This window comes from Thermobia domestica, chromosome 18 (genome assembly GCF_964235325.1).
Source record: "Thermobia domestica chromosome 18, izTheDome1.hap1.1, whole genome shotgun sequence".
NCBI classification, from domain to species: Eukaryota; Metazoa; Arthropoda; class Insecta; order Zygentoma; family Lepismatidae; genus Thermobia; species Thermobia domestica.
This window is the reverse complement of record NC_137471.1, coordinates 69,229,525-69,247,171: the sequence shown is the minus strand read 5'-3', so window position 1 is coordinate 69,247,171 and position 17,647 is coordinate 69,229,525. Positions and strand designations below refer to the sequence as shown.

At 36.7% G+C, this 17,647-nt stretch overlaps 1 protein-coding gene across 1 annotated transcript in view; it reads right to left on the bottom strand.

The window, feature by feature from the left end:
• The window catches only part of LOC145676060 (uncharacterized), a 1,660,834-nt gene that overhangs the window by 1,352,730 nt on the left and 290,457 nt on the right, over nt 1-17,647 (bottom strand). The window lies entirely within an intron of this gene.

Sequence of the window (17,647 nt, the reverse complement as noted above, 5' to 3'; positions counted from 1 at the left end):
GCTGCTGATGTAAATAAAATGAAAAGCAAAAATATAAAATACGTACCACAAAAAAAAAAAAAAAAAAAAAGGAAAAATGTTGACGATAGCTTAACCACAGCAGATTTTAAACACGCCAAAGTAGTTATATTTATACATTATATAGTTATTTTGCCAGTCCAAAGCCTGGATAAAGTGTGATGGAAATCAGCAAATATTCTAATATTGCATATGCAAGATTCTTGCTGGTCTTGGTCTGGTGATAATCTTGCAGGTATGGTCTTGGTGTTGCGAGAATCTTGCAGGCATGGTCTTGGTCTTGCATCGGTACTTTTCTCACAACCAATCTGTTCAACTTTTAACCTTATTTTATCCGGTATATATATACTTATATACTGTCCTATCAAGTGGTACGTTTTGTCGCCTGTCATTATTTGATGGCTGATTGGAAGACTCTTCGCAAGTAGCCCTCCAGGCAAGTGGTACGTTTTGTCGCTTGTCATTATTTAAAGTGTTTTTAGAAAACCCTTCACAAGCAGCCCTCAGGGTAAGTGGTACGTTTTGTCGGTGGTACGTTTTGTCGCGTATTCGTGTAACAGATCTGATGGCAAAAGACCAGTTGGCATGACGCTGGTACCATGGAAGAGGGGAAGGATTCTTCTCTGGGATTTCACCTGCTCTGACACTTTCGCGTCATCTAATCTCACTCTTCATCTCGAGAAGGAGCTATTGCAGCCCGCAGAGAATGCGAGAAAAGAAGAACATATAAAGATCTGCTCAATAGATACATGTTCGTGCCCGTAGCCATTGAATCGAGCGGCATTTGGGGCCTCGAAGGGCTCAATTTCATCAAAGAAGTAGGCCAACGTTGGTGACAAGCGGGCTACCACTTTTTTGATACAACGTATCAGCATAGCAGTTCAGCGAGGAAATGTGGCTTCCATTTTAGGTACATTACCTCCTGGAAAATTATTAGAAGAAGTTTTTCTTTTATAACTAACTGTTCAGAATTTGCTGTTTATCAGTCTGTAAAAAAAATGTCAAATATGTTCCAATTTATAGATACAAAAATTTGATACATCATATAACGTTTAATTATAATATCTAACAATTGAAATTAAAAAAAAAGGTAAGGTAATGATAAGAGAGATTATAAAGTGGCAGTATAAGCAAGCACTACTTGAAGCACAAGGATTATTAAAATGGCATGAATGTCAAACTTTATGTAGTATATTAATATTTCTAAAGATGTTTTGGTTGAAGAAAATACTTTTGACTGTCTCTAAATATAAAAGGCTAAAATTGGTAATTTTACGTGTCTAATGGACAACGACATTTTTAACAGCTGTTGTCATGCAAAAATGACTAGATTTAGCGATAAAATGCCTAAATTGACAACACTTTAAATAGACCTACTGTTCTTTGCAATAACTGAATCTTTCCCGGCAGGCCGGTAGCCAGCCCAAAAATGTAGGGGGGGCGGCTGAAGTTAGGGGGGTCGATCCAACCATATTATAATTTATCACAATATTATAATTCATTTGCGAGCCTACCGTGAAAATTTTAGGGGGTCAGCAAAAATTTCGGAGAACCTGGCCCCCTTAGACCCCCCTAGATACGGGACTGTTTCCCGAATATGGAGAAATTTACCCAAAGACCAAAATTACACCCAAATTAAAATAAGTATTATTTTATTATGTAACTTCTAAATACTTTTGATTTTATCCTCTGTTTTTAGATTTTATACTCACGTGCCTGTTAGAAACTTGAGATGATGCATTTGTTCTAAATCTCTGGAATAATGAATGATTTTTCTTTCAAGAACTCTAGAAAGCTAGTCCCAGATTTTTTGTTTGAGTGAACAAATAAGGAAGTAGATGGCGAGTTTATGTTTCTTATAAAAATATAGCCTTATTTGCCTACTGTAAATTTATACATTTCTTACTACTCATGTAAGTTTGCCTATTAATTTACCTATAGAAGCTTACAGCTTGCAACACAAAATTAAATATTGCTGACACAGTTCCATTAAGCTTACTTTAGCAACCACCAGAACTAACTATAAAATTTATTTCAAGAAATTAAAGTATTTGTTGTTCCGTTAAAACACTGTATTTAGTTAATACTTATCATTTCTTCGCTGTAATTTTTATATACATCTATCAAAGATGTCGTCCAAGTTTATTATATACTATATTCTAAATATCATAGATATACAGTGCGTCCCACTAGCTTTCGAACCCGAAAAAAACGTTATAATTTCCGAACAAATGTACATAAGAAAATGAAATTCACAATACACGTACCTTGTTTCATGCTAAGCACAAGAAAGGGTTGAAGAGAAGCGCACACGTCAAAACAAAGACGATATGTGACGCCAGGGGAAGTGCTGCTTGGCGTGGTGTGCGTGCGTTAGTGTGAGATTGGGAAAAGCGCGTGATGTATTGTGGTTGGTTGCAAGCTTTGTTGCATGTCAATTCAGGAATCCTAGACTATACTTTGTTCACAGATGAAGCTTGGTTCCATCTCTCCGGTTATGTGAACTCGCAGAATACTCGGGTGTGGGCCGCCGAAAATTCGCAGGAGATTCCACTTCATCCCTTGAAGGTGGAGTTTGGTGTGCAATTTCCCGACAGCGTATCATTGGACCCATCTTCTTTGAAGATACAGTAAACACACAAGTTTTCTTACACATTTTCAGTGAATTTGTGAATCAGCTGGACGATCAAGAACTGCGTCACGATTATTTCCAACAAGACGGAGCAACATGCAATACTTCCAACGTAGCCATGGCAGAAATTGAGTCCTTTTTTGGTGACAGGGTAATCTCCAAAGGATTGTGGCCACCAAGATCCCCGGATTTGAAACCACCTGATTTCTTCTTATGGGGGTTTTCTTAAAGGTTGTGTCTACAGAAAGAACCCACGATCACTGCAAGAGTTGCGAAACAACGTTGAGAATGTGATTCATGAGATCACACCGGAGAATCTACATCGGACATTTCACAATACGGAACGCAGTGTACACTGAGAAAAAAAATTGTAGGTGGCATACTTAAAAACGTAGGTTACATTCGTAATTCCTGTAGTTTCTGGACTTAACGTACAACCATATATAACATCCTGCAGCAAACGTATAGCTGAAAAAGTATGTATTATACGTACTGTCTGCATAAGTGCAATGACGTCATTCGTGTGACGTCATCTGCAGTAATAAGTATATACGGAGGTGATATCTAGCTTTGTGACGTCAGGGTCGTATGTAGCATGTGGGTTAATAATGACGACATACACTGACTATCAGGACGGAGCATGATTTCAAGAAGTATGCAATATACGTTCTGTACGTATGTTTCTTGCGTTCAACCCCGAGACAGCATCTATATTGTACTTGTGCCCCATACGTACGACTAGATACAGTATACGTATTGTACGTATGTATTATACAGATTTTCCTTATGTCGCACACAGCTTGTCCAGATACAGCATACAGAATATCCGTATGCACCATACAGAGTGCATATATGTAGCTTACAGACTATCTGCATGCAGCATATAGATTATACGTATGTCGCGTACAGGTCGGCCATATGTAATGTATAGATCGGATGTATATAGCTAATAGGTTGTCCATATGAAATATACAGATTTTACCTGTATCGAATACGTATTGCCTTCTTGTAATGTATGGATCGGACATATGCAGGATCTAGAGTGTACGTATAGTGCACCATTATTAAAGTGCTGCAACATACTGCAAAGTGCATGATACATTCTTACTGTAATGTTGTCAAATATTGTTTTACTCTGTATGAAAACAAAAATAGCTTAAAATATGGTTGATCTCCTTTGTGCCAATAATAATAAAATTAACAATACTACACTTTTCAAATCTTAGTTTGGAGCAGTGAAACTGTCCAAAGAAATGTATTTACCTGCAGGGTGTCCTATAAGTTTGGGCTTCCTGCTAATTCGTTGGAAAGCTACTGCAAAGCCAAGTGTTGAAAAGTGACACAAGCGTTAATTTTAAAATTATGGGCACAAAGGAGGTTAACCATATATTAAACTATTTTCGTTTCCATACAGAGTAAATCAATATTACTGTAAGAATTTATCATATGGTTTGCAGTTAGTTAGTTGCAGCACTTCAATAATAATGCAAAATGCACAGCCTTATACAATCCTATATTCAAACTCAAACAAGATTTACGTACAATCATTTATTAAGCTGTTATCATCCATTGCTTGTACGATATAAAGATTAGTTTACCTCATTCCTTTCCTTAATAGTATCTTCTTCTAAAGTGCAGTTGTTACCACAAGAGGCCTGAATAGAATTTTCCAGAAATAACTTCTCTGTACATTTTAATTAACAGGTGTAAGTTATGTCTTTTTTTTTTTTTTTTTTAATGTCACAATAATTAAAAGTGTAGTGTCAGCCGAAAACGTATTCGCTTACAAGATGATTCCTACTCAGTACTCGCTATTAAAAATGCAACACCAAGAAGGAGACTGGGTAGATGCGCCAAAGTTCCCAGGCCGATACCTAATAGTAAGTGCAGAATACTCTTAAACGTTCGCTGTATTCGCTGTGTGACAACGTGGTGACAGCGGAGGTGTTGTGCAGCCATCGACTAAACATATTTATTCTTCCCTGCTATAGACGTTCTGCAAATCTGGACTTTCCTGGATGCATCCTTCTTAGTGCAACATTTTAAGCAACGAGCAATATAACAGTCTCATACATTGCTTAAAGAAAGAGCAATGATTCTCAGAATTACTCGGAAGATATATATACACAATTTAAAACGGTTATTTCAAACTTTGCAATTCAAAGCACGAAAAGAACTATAGATAAAGGAACACTGATTTTAGCCAAATAGTAATTAGTAAACTCAATCACACTCAGTACCATTAGTTGCTTGGTGTTATCCGTAAGTCAGAGATCACGGTATCTCATTTCGTGTAGATTTTTGCATTTGTTTAACGCTAAAAATGTATTTTATCGCTAATTGAACCCAGTACCATATATATACCGACAGGACGTACCTTAGTCACAAGGTGACATGAGTGAAACACTAAACTATTCGATTGACACCTGCGGTCTTGTCAACACTAGAGAAAGTTACAAAGTGATTAAGTAAATACGGAACATAGTTCATAGAAAGTATAGCGATGTATGAAGTCTCCGTTTCATACGACTTGGATAAAGGATACATCTGAAATAGCAACAAAGAAATATATAATGATTTCTCTGGATAATTTGGATTAGTCCAGAATTCGAACACACACACAACACGAACACACACAAATCCAACTTTTTTTTTTAACTTCTTTCTTCGGATTCCCAATAAAGTTGACTACTGAAAAGCTGAGTTATAGATTCTGTATTAAAACAACACCTTCGCTAGACATGTTCAGTATACACATTGTCTTACATACAGAACAATACATTAGTTATTAATGCATGTCTGAAATAATAGTGCTTCGTATAGAATTTTACTTCATCCAATCGCAATAGCACAAAGATAAAAAATATTGCGAGGGATAATGTTCTTATTACAGAGAAAAAGAATTAAAATGACTTAACATTAACAATCATTTTCTTTAAACAGAGATAATATTTTATTATAATTTATGGAAGAAAGAAATAATTTGTAGTACAGTATCTTTATTAGGGTTATATATTCGTACAAAATAATGTAAGTACAACTGGGTCTGTCTTCAGAAAGGACGTACTTTTAGCCACAACCTACACTGCTTCTTTTGACTGTCTTTCAAGCAGAATCCTGGTTTGAAGCACGAAATACCTGCAACAAAAATCAGAAAATATTTAAAATGTTATATTCAGTGTGTTTAATTTGGTTGTACTTAACAATACAAAATATCTTAACCTTTTTGAGATTAAATGGAAAAAATCTGTTCGGTCAGGTATGGACTTTTGGGTTGCACGTAGAAAAAATATGAGGTGTTTATTGATGCTGAACAACAACTCAAAATGTATTACCATTCAAAAGTAAGTGGGTACCCCAATGGTGTTCGGGGTACCATGGGGTACCTAATGTCTGTATTTTTTAGATATATGGAAATGTATGTCTCTAAAATGTAAGGAACTGATATCTGTTTACCGAAAACCTCAACTCGGTAAGCCTTATGGATATCGAGATATGGGAAAATAAAGAACGACACCATAGAAATGTGGGGTTTGCGTACTAGATGGGCAGTTTCGGAAACGTAATTACGAGAGCTTACAACCACCTCAAAAGTAGTTTCAATTAAATACACTACACACACGCCCTGATGGGGGTTTTCGGGTACCATAATATTCGCAGAACTCTCATTTCTAAACATTCTAAAATATGTTTTAATAACGTTTTAAAGAACCTTAGAGGTGTGTGTTTACCGAAACCGCAAGTCGGTACGCCTAACAGTTACCGAAATATGATGAAATAAAAGTGACACCATAGGTACGTGGAGCTTGCATATTAGACAGTACAATTTAGAAAATTAATTAAAATATGACTATCAAGATATTGTCAAATAAAGGGAGGATCCATACAGTTATGGGGTTTTCGTGTTAGGTGGTAAAATTTCCGAAACCGGCCATGGAAAGTTAATAAGCATCAGTAGCAATTTCATCTTAAACTAATTAGGTATTTCCATGGAGTTTAAGAACATCATGGGATCTACCAAGATTACAATTTAAAAGCTTTGGAAAATATATTTTGACATTTATAAAGAGTATTAGAAATATATATTTACCTAAAACTTCCAGCTAGTACATCTAGCAGCTAGAGAGGCACCATACAATAAAAGCGTATTAGATCTTGAAATTTCAGAAAACAATTATTGATCCTAACAAAAGTTAAATAAGATGGTACTTCTATGGGTTAAGTGAGTACCGCAGACTCGTCAGTACAATTTCGATCGAAAGATTAATTCAGCTCTAAATTTTCTTTGGACAATTCCAAGCGTTCATCGGGCTCTGAAATAAAGTGAACATTTTTTGTCAATATCTAATATAGCAAACGAGATATAAGGAATTGTGTATTTTATGACGTCGTAAAAATAGAGACCCACATGGATTTGTACTTTTGAGTCTTTGCTGTAAGAAGAAGAAATTTTAGAAAACAACCGTATATACCTTAATAGACAATTAAATTGGCGGGGGCACAGTGGCTTAGTGGTAGAGTGCTTACCTCTGGTGTATTGGGTTCTTGGTTCTATCCGCGGCCAAGTCAGTTTGTAGTGGACATCGTATTCGTGGGTTTTCTCGGGGTTCTCTCTTTCCTCCCACCTTTGCATTACATCAATTCTGCCAACAACATTCAGTTGCTTTAATCAAAATCTCCCTGAGACTGAAATGCATAATCGTGGGTCGCTACACTGAAATATTTCCTTTTATTTAATTTAAAATTAAATAGGGAGTTAAGTATGATCGTATCTCTATGGGTTAAGTGAATACTCCAATAGTTTCTGCAAAAAAAAGATTAGTTAAACACCCTACCACTAAGCTACTGTGTCCCCGCCCATTGAATTGTCTATTAAGGTATATACAGTAGTTTTCTGATTTTTTTTCTTATAGGAAAGACCCAAAAGTACAAATATATAAAGATCTCTATTTTTACGCCATAAAATATATAATTCCTTTTATCTTGGTTACTATCTTAGATATTGACAGCGAATTTTCATTCTTTTGTACAGCTCGATGAACCCTTGGAATTGCCTGAAGAAAACCTAGGACTGAACTAATCTTTCGATCGAAATTGTACTGAGGTACTCATTTAACCCATAGAAGTACCATCTTATTTAATTTTGTTGCGACCAATAATTGTTTCCGAAATTTCAAGATCTCATACACTTTTATTTCACAGTGTTTCTCCAGATGTTAGATGTACTAGCTGGAAGTTTTGGGTAAACACATATTTCAAATACTGTTTACAAATGTCACATTATATTTTCAAAAGTTTTTAAAATTTAATATTGGTAGACTCCATGATGTTCTAACACCCCATGAATATATCTAATTACTTTAAGATGAAATTGCTGCTGGTGTTTATTAACTGTCCATGAACGACTTCGGAAATTTTAGCGAAACGAAAACCCCTTAACTGTGTTGGTCCCCCTTTATTTGACATCATCTTGATGGCCGTTAGTCATATTTTAATTCATTTTCCGAATTGTAGCGTCAAGTATGCAAGACCCACATACCTATAGTATCTCTCTTTATTTTCCCATATCTCGGTATCCATAAGGCTTACCGAATTGCAGTTTTCAGTTTAAAAAAAATCAGTTCTTTACATTTTAGAGACATGTATTTCCATATATCTAAAATGCAGAAATTAGGGACCGCATTGGAACCCCATTGGAGTACTCACTCACTTTTGCATAGCAGGGTAAAAACGCCAGTGGTTCTCACTTTAAGGTTAAAAACATACTATTTTGTCTTTTCTCTGAGCATTGTGAATCTGTCGGAGCTATACCGTAGTTGGAAAGACTCACTGATCCTTCCTATAATGACCATGTAGTCAGAATTCAAAAAGGAGTAGAAGGAAAAACAATATTTTAAAATCCTTGCACCAGTAGTCCTCACCTTAAAATCAAAATGTTCCAGTAATAGTCAGGATTTTCTATCAGTGTTCGTCACTCAAATAACTTGACATAATTTATTCAAAAACGCACTGTGTATCAGTTTAGGGTTAAGAATACAATATAAAGTAGTAAGCTTAATAACTTTTCATCACTTTTAGCACTCAAGAAAGAAAAGAAAAAAACGTTTTTACATACTTTTTAAAGCAATTTCAGAAAGAAAAATGTTAACTGAATTCTAAAGTTAACTGTATATCACTTTCACGTTAAGAGTACAATATTAAATACTATGTTTAATAACTATACGTCACTTTAAACACTCAAAAATGAAAATAAACGTTTGTACATACATTTTGAAAACAATCTAAGAAACAAAATAAGTTAACTGAATTCAAAATTTAATTATACATCACCTTAAGCTTAAGAATACACTATAAAATACTGAGATTAATAACAATGCATTACTGAAGAATGAAAACAAAAATGTTTTAGCTACCGATATTGTATTTAGATGTTATTTCTCATTAACATTTTTTTTTTTGAGAACTCGTGATCAAGTCTAGGGATGCGCAAGAGAAAAGATTTGAGATTGTCTCCTCTCGAAAAGGTGCCGCGAAAGTTATGTATCGTCTCGAAAACTGGATCCGTTTCTATTGGAAGAGCTCTGTCTCGTCTCGAATTTCGTAACAAAAATTATGTCTCGTCTTGTCTCGTGTGCATCCCTAATCAGGTCCATAGCCAAAAACTTCATTTCCGAAGGGTTCGATAGGGCTTTGCGATATCCGAATTTAAATATAGATAATCGATATCGACAAACTATCGAAACTTGTTCGAAATATTGAAAAATACAGCAATATCGAAATATAAACAATATCAAAAATCTAAAATATAGAAATACGAAAGAGAGAAAAGAATATGGATATATCGATCAAAAATTTCGATATCGATGTTTTGATATTTGAAAATATCAACCGTTCGATTTAAATATCACACAGCCCTAGGCTCCAACTGTTGTCACCTTTAAAATTAATGTGAAAATTACTGACTAATATTCTGTAAGTACCATAAGACGGGATTATTTTGCACTTCAGGATTAACTTTGCACAAAATACGGCAAAAGTTTCACAGTCCTCTGTCGGTAAAATGATGGACTGTAAAGAGAAAGTTTCAACTGTCACCGTAAGATAGAACATTGACTATTTGGTTGGCGGTTAACATCAGTTCTAATTACCTGAAGGGTTTGTTGTTGTAGAGGTATGGAAAGCAGTCACTGTAAAGGCCGACAAAATTTGAAAGATATCACCTACAAGAATTTTCGTCAAAGTCAAGTCAGTTTCGTAGAATACTCTGTGTATAATGGGACTTTGAGACAATAGTTGAAATTGAAGTGTGAAACGTTTTAAAGTCATAGAAAAATAAAACTGGGAGAAGGTTGTTTCAGCCTCTAATCGGGGCTACTTTGCACCGATCAAACGTAACCCCTCAGATAGGAAATTATTACTACGGGTACCTCCTGCCATCTAACTTTAGGAAAATTTCCTATTCAGGTAAATGTCGGGATGGATTTCTTGTTGGAAAATAAATTACGAAAAGCGGCGGATTCAGAAAAATAGTTTGAGAGTGACTTCACACAGAAAGACTTCCTTTATTTAGAAACGACTAGACTTTTTGAAGGGCTTGAAGCGTAGACGCATAGGAATGACTAACATCAGAATTTTGTAAAAAAGAAATCCTGTAATTTGGGTGAGCTTCAGCCTGAAAGCCTCAAATCCCGTAAATCTTCCACTGATTACGGTTGGGATGATATTCTTGGATATAAAGAGCAACCAAGGCAAATCAGATCTCGAAGATTTTTGCTGTTCTTGAGTTGCCATTTTTGTGGGACATACTAAACTATCAGAACGTGGTTCCTATGTCGGTACCAGAAAATACATAATTTTCTTTACAAATATCAATAATTCGTACTAAGTACTGACACCGGTACCGTAAGTCCAACCTCAATATTTGTAGACTGCATGCAGTTTTGTGTAGGAAGTGAAATGTATCAATAGAAGAGAGAAAACACTGCACAGAAACATTATGTTCGTATGCTGAAAATACTTTTTTGTATGTGTTGCAAAGTATCTTCAGCTATCAGGTTACTTTGCAACAAAGTTTATATGAAATGAAATGAAATGAAATTTTTGAGTTTTACGTTCCACGATTATGCCGGATATGCTCAAGGAGACGATGATGATGAGAATGAATGGAATAGTAGAATGAAAATGTGTGAGAAAACGGGAAAACCCCGAGAAAAATCACACACAGTGTTTCTCCAACACAAAGCCCATTTAGCACGTGCTGGGATCGATCCAGGAACTTCACGCAGGAGAGGTCAACGCTCCACAACTGAGCTACCACGTCCCCCAAAACACAACCTCAGAATATATTTCATATAGAGTAGAAATAACAATATGTTGTAAACAAAAAAAAAAAAAAAAAAAATGGCCGGTCTGAAAGGCATGTAAGCTAAAAAATTACAATTGCTACTCGATTTGTTTACTAGCATTGTTTAATTATCTACGGTACTGAACATCGCAACACCAACATCATTATGTTATGTCACATCCTTTCAAAACTATGAAAACTGCAAAGTACCTGCTTTGCTTCGTGATGTCCGAAGAGTAAGACGACTGAAGGCGAAAGCAGGCAAGTGGCATACAAATTTATGATGTTGAAGGCATTATTTTTCACAGCTATGGAGAAAAGAGATAGAAACAATAATAACGAAATCTTTGTTTTACGTCCTACGAATATGTTATGTAGACTGACGCTCACAAATGAGTAATGAAAATTTATGATCTTGGAATACGATTTGGTGGAATAATGAGGAAGAAAAATAATCATTGATTAAATATTAAATTGAAAAGAAATAAGAGCCTGACGCTCAAATACTTATCTATCCGGCACCCATCTTGATCCCTCTAAAATATCATGAAATGCTTGATTGATTCTAAACCCAATAATAGTAATAATAAACACAGAATATATAATTTACGCACCTTGAAATGTAGAAATTAATGGTTGTAATTCCCAGCTTTCCAATAGACCTTTGATTTCTCCAAATGAAGATTCGGATATCTTGTTTCTTCTCAAGCAATAATGGGTTACAATAATCAGTTGCAGTCCAAAGCCAAGTCACTAAGTTAAGCATAAAAATAAAAGAATTCATTAGTTAGATGCATACAAAATCCTACGCATGTAAATCCGAATCTACTTATTAAATTGTAAATTTAAACAAACTAAATTATACTACAGATATAGTGACATCAAACATATATTAAATAAGATACACAGGGTGTCTCAAAAGTCCCCTGACATAGGGTAACTCTGTTATTATCCGAGTTATAACAAAATGTCGGAGGGGAAAGCATCTCCAAATATGATGTGTCCAATCTAAAGTGAAGGAATTTTTAAAATCGGATGACCCCTTTGCGCTGTACACTCTTTATGCGCCCAATGTGAAATGAAAATGCAACGTTGCCATTTACCTGGACCCACAACATAAGTGAGTGAAGTTACTGTCTTTTACGCGAATATGTTGATGGCCAGTCTCCGTTTCAAACAGTAACTTCATTCACTTATGTTGTGGGTTCAGGTAAATGGCAACGTTGCATTTTCATTTAAAATTGGGTGCATAAAGAGTATACAGCACAAACATCTCGTCCGATTTTTTTAAAGTGTTCACTTTAGATTGAAAACGTCATATTTCGAGATTTTTTTTCCTCTTACATTTTGTTGTAACTCTGATAACAGAGTTACCCTATGTTAGGGAACTTTTGAGACATCCTGTATACATCATAAGAAGTTCCTTTCTAAATTCTACACGGATGTGGTTAAATTGAATGTGAGGTGGGTGATACACATTAGGCCTTTTGGGAGTACGTCACACGAACGACCGTAATTTTGTGTTCAAAATTTTTATGAACTGGTGGGATATGTGATACATATGGCCACGGGCTAGAATTTTCTCAGTATGTCAAATATGCAATCAGATTTCATGCAGCTTAATTTGGTGGAAAGCTATTGCCAAATGAACGTTACATTTACCTCTTTCTTGCAGATGTTGAACCATGCCGTTAGCACGTGAGGAATGGATCGAAATAATCAAACTGTGGGGCGGGAGGAGTATATGTGCAGTGGTTGCCGATTGCAGAGTCATCCACAATGTGACTCTGTGTCACATGTTTCAGTGTCACAGTAATTAACTAAATTTGAGAAGACGGGCACATTCGTGAACATACATCGTAGCGGTTCAAACTCGCGGGACCTTGTTCCTTCCCCATTTTGAACCGGTACATGAAAATGCCATTTACTCCATGTTTGCCTGCGCCGATTTTGAAAATGCCTTCACTAATCGATTTCTCCCGTTGAGTACTACAAGAACCAGTTAAAATCTCGCGGGCCCTTTATTCTTCCCCATTTTGAACCGGTACATGAAAGTGCGATTTTTTTTATGCTTGCCTGCGCCGATTTTGAAAATTCCTTCACTAGTCGATTTCTCTCGACGAGTACTACAAGAATCAGTTAAAATCTCGCGGTCCTTTTTTCTTCCCATTTTGAACCGGTACCTGAAAATGCGATTTTCTTCATGTTTGCCTGTGCCGATTTTGAAAATTCTTTCAGTAATCTATTTCTGTCGTCGAGTACTACAAGAATCAGTTAAAATCTCGCGGGCCCTTTTTTCTTCCCCATTTTGAACCGGTACATGAAAGTGGGATTTTTTTCATGCTTGCCTGCGCCGATTTTGAACATTCCTTCACTAATCGATTTCTCTCGTCGAGTACTACAAGAATCAGTTAAAATCTCGCGGTCCTTTTTTCTTCTCATTTTGAACCGGTACCTGAAAATGCGATTTTCTTCATGTTTGCCTGTGCCGATTTTGAAAATTCTTTCAGTAATCTATTTCTGTCGTCGAGTACTACAAGAATCAGTTAAAATCTCGCGGGCCCTTTTTTCTTCCCCAAGCCAATATTTTTTTGTATATTTTGAATGTATTCAAGTATGGAACAAAAGTATTATATAATTCCCTTAGTAGGCTTCTCAACTTAATATTTTTCAACTTAAATTTTATTTATTTTAATTATTTATTTTCTTGTGACTCAATATTTAATTGCAATCATTCATTGGGGAGAAGGGTGGCCATTCTCAAATATATAAATATAGTATTCTTAAAATTTATGTGTTCTCGTACTATTAGTTTCTTCCACTAGACCTGGAAATTGCAAAATTAATACCTGGAAAACCTGCAAAATTCAGGGAAATTGAGTTCCATATTTATGTATGAACACTGCTATTTACAATTTTTTTTTTTCGAATAGGGAGAACTGTACGAAAGGGTGGTTTGAGAATAGTATAACAGTAGGTTTCTGGGAGTGTTGTTCGAAATGAAATCTTTAAGTTTTACGTCCCACTATTATGCTGGCTAGGCTCAAGATGACGGGGTGTTGTTCGGTGGGGGTCAATGTTGCCAATTTTGGGTAAAGTCGCTAAATAAGGGGAATTCGACCTCAACGATAGCGTAGGGTGACCATAAAATTTTCAGTTAAAAACGGGACAGGTTCTTGCAACACTAGACTTTTAGATCTACCTTTGTTCTTATCAGTGCCTTGATATCAGAGTTCCCCCTCTCTCTCTTCGTTACAGAGCGGGTACTTATGAAAAAGGAAAGACACGTTGAAGTTTGTTTAACACACAACCAACTGCTAAAACCTCTGCTGCCTTTCGAGCAGTACTGCGAACTATAGAGTATGTTTAATATAGGGATTTTCAGTTCAATTTTTGCCGCTTTGTTATTATTTAATACTTTTAAAAGGAGTAAAGGTACTGGGTTTGTTATTTACTTCTTTCATTTACATAAAACGGGACGAATACTACTTTTTTCCATCTACTGACGGGACGGCCGCGACACGCCCCTAAAACGGGACTGTCCCGGTCAAAACGGGACGTATGGTCGCCCTACGATAACGACAAAAAAAAAATCCGATTGGAGACTTTTTTTGGGTGATTTTTAAATGACGATTTACCTACTTACACATTTAGCGACTTTTTGCTGCAAACAAAATGTTCATCTGTAGAGAAGCATTATTAGTTCAAAAAAGTTTTTACGTTATTTTTTTCTGTTTGTTTGTTTTAATCAGCGCAAGTGATGAAGAGTTTGGAAATACAGCGTACTCACTACTCCACAATCCTGCATTGTTATGTTACCCTTGCCCTCTAACGAAGAATAACTACAAACTTGATGTCCTTTAGTTCGCAGAGTTTCCGTTGAGAGACACACGTAATACATCATTACCGATAGCAACAAGATTAGCTATAGATGCGTGAAAAAAGGCGAAGAAGGTGTTTGTTATATTTGTCCTCTGGGGTCTTTTAATTATTCTGCACTTTTTCTTTTACAAAAAATTGCTTAACGTAAGTACTGTAGTGTTAATTATTTCGGAACTATTTTGACCACAACATGAACAAAAGTACCCGAAACAACCTGAAATGATCCCTGAATTAAAGGATTGGTTGCGCCCTGTTTACAAAGATGTGAATAGAACCAGCGGCGCAAATCTGTCTTCAACATTGGGGGGGGGAGGGGAGGGTAAGACCGTTACCATACTTTTTTTGGCGATGTCCAAAATACTTATGAAGTTGAAAAACAATGTTGTGGAGGATCAGAGTTGTCTTTAGCGTTAGGAGGCTGCAGATTTGAGGCTTATTCTGGGGGACATCTCACGTTCCTTTGTAGCAATCGGACAAAAATCATCAAATTTCTCCCAAAAAACACATTTCAAATCGGATTATTTGGGAGAAGTCCCCCTCAGTTCCAAGATTGGAGGGGACATGTATCCGTCATCCCCCCCCGGGATTTGCACCAGTGAGTAGAACATATTGTTTAGTTTACATCTACAACTTTTACAATGCTTATAGACAATGAATTTCTCGATTATTTCTTATAGCGACTTTTCACCCAAAATTGGAGTCGTCACCTCTCGTTTCGCAAACTTATTGCCAACATTTTAGAAACTGGCTGCGGGGAGAGCTACAATGGATGATTCAAGTTATTTCGTCGCTTCCGCTGTGAACCTAAGTACAAGATTCCAAAAGTCACATTTTTTTGGTTAAAAACAATATGTCTGCTGGGTGAAAGCATAGACTGGAATGTGTTGCCTTTCCTACCTTATCTTTAATCCCATAGTAGCTCCTTTCCCAAAGTTAAAAAAATGCAATTCTTCCTTTCTTAATAGTACTTATGACCCAAAGTATTACGTAAGCATTGTATGTTACTTATGTAGCTCACAGAGCCGCAGCTATGGGCGAGCAAGCAAAGCACGTGTCCCGGGCGCGTGGTTGGAGGGGCGCCTAAAAGAGAGGTTATATATTAGTACTTTTCCTGGCGGTATTTAATACTTTTCATCAGAGTGCGAAATCATGAAATCAAAGTGAGAGGAAAAAATGAAATGAAATCTTTGAGTTTTACGTCCCACGGTTATGCCGGTTAGGCTAAAGGAGACGGTGATTATGAGAAATGAATGAAATGGTGGAATGAAGTAAGTGGGAGGAAATGGGAGAACCCCGAGAAAACCCACGCACACGGTGTTTGTCCACCACAAGGTTCACTTGGCGGGGCTAGGATCGAATCCGTGACCCCAAGCACCAGAGGTGAACGCTCTACCACTGAGCTACCGCGGCCCTAAAAGTGAGAGGAGACTGGAGAAATGAAGAGAGAGAGAGAGAGACAGAGAGAGAGAGAGAGAGAGAGAGAGAGAGAGAGAGAGAGAGAGAAGAAAACGCTCGCACTTTTACACTTCAAAGTAAATTAAGTCATTTATTTTTTCTGTCCCCCTCCTCCCCCTCCCCTAAGTTCTACTGTCAAAGTAAATAGCTAAAAACACTCCCAGGCCAGAACCGCATCTACGTTGGAAATTTGATCGAGATCGGTCGGTCGGTGCAAGAGATTAAGAAAAAATGAAATGAAACCTTTGAGTTTTACGTCCCACAGTTATGCCGGTTAGGCTAAGGGAGACGCTGATGATGAGCAATGAATTAAATGGTGGAATGAAGTAAGTGGGAGGAAATGGGAGAACCCCGAGAAAACCCACGCACACGGTGTTTGTCCACCACAAGGTTCACTTGGCGGGGCTAGGATCGAATCCGGGACCCCAAGCACCAGAGGTGAACGCTCTACCACTGAGCCACCGCGGCCCCCGGCCGGGAATCGAACCCGGGTGTCCCACGCCAAAGGCGTGTTCACTAACCACTTAGCCACGAGGGAGCTCATCTGTGAGGCAGTGTAAACCCCCCAAAAAAGAAAGAAAATAAACGCACACTGGATGTTTGCGCAACTGAGGATCAAAACATTCTCAATGGAGTATGAGAAATAGTAAACGTCAATCAATGTGTGCTTTTGCTTATTCATTACTTCGTTAATACTTAATTCCTTCTAGAAATAGTGAAACAATACTATGAAGAAACACTAATTAAACTAATAACAATTACGTTGTATTTCTTACCATACCGTTTTTACCACCCATAGAATTTCAACCTAGGACTATACTGCATTAGTCACGCCGTAACGAAAGCTGAAATTCAAAGACCTGGCACTCGTAATTGTTGAAGCTGTGTTGTAGCTACCTGTATATCACGCGGCCTGCGTTGGTACTCCTCAACATAAATACGTCACAGCCCAAAGCCAGGAAACATCACAAACAGAAGATAGGGGCACAAGCAGTGCCTGACACTTCACGAACTCAAACCCACCAAGACTCAACTCAACATGACCTTCAATTACGTTCTAGAAACCAAACCAATGTTAAGGCACAAACTCACCAACTTCCTATATGAAAACACAAGAAAAAAAATCTAACGTTTTGGTTCCAAAGTGATGACATAACAATAATACTAAAAAGGTTTTAATTTTCAGTAACCCAAACATTAATTAACTAGGGAACATAACAAAGCAAAAATAAATAAATAAAAATAAATTAAATTAAAAAATAAAAACCTGACAAGTAAGCTCTCCCTGACTACTTTTTTTTTTTAAATTTCAGTGA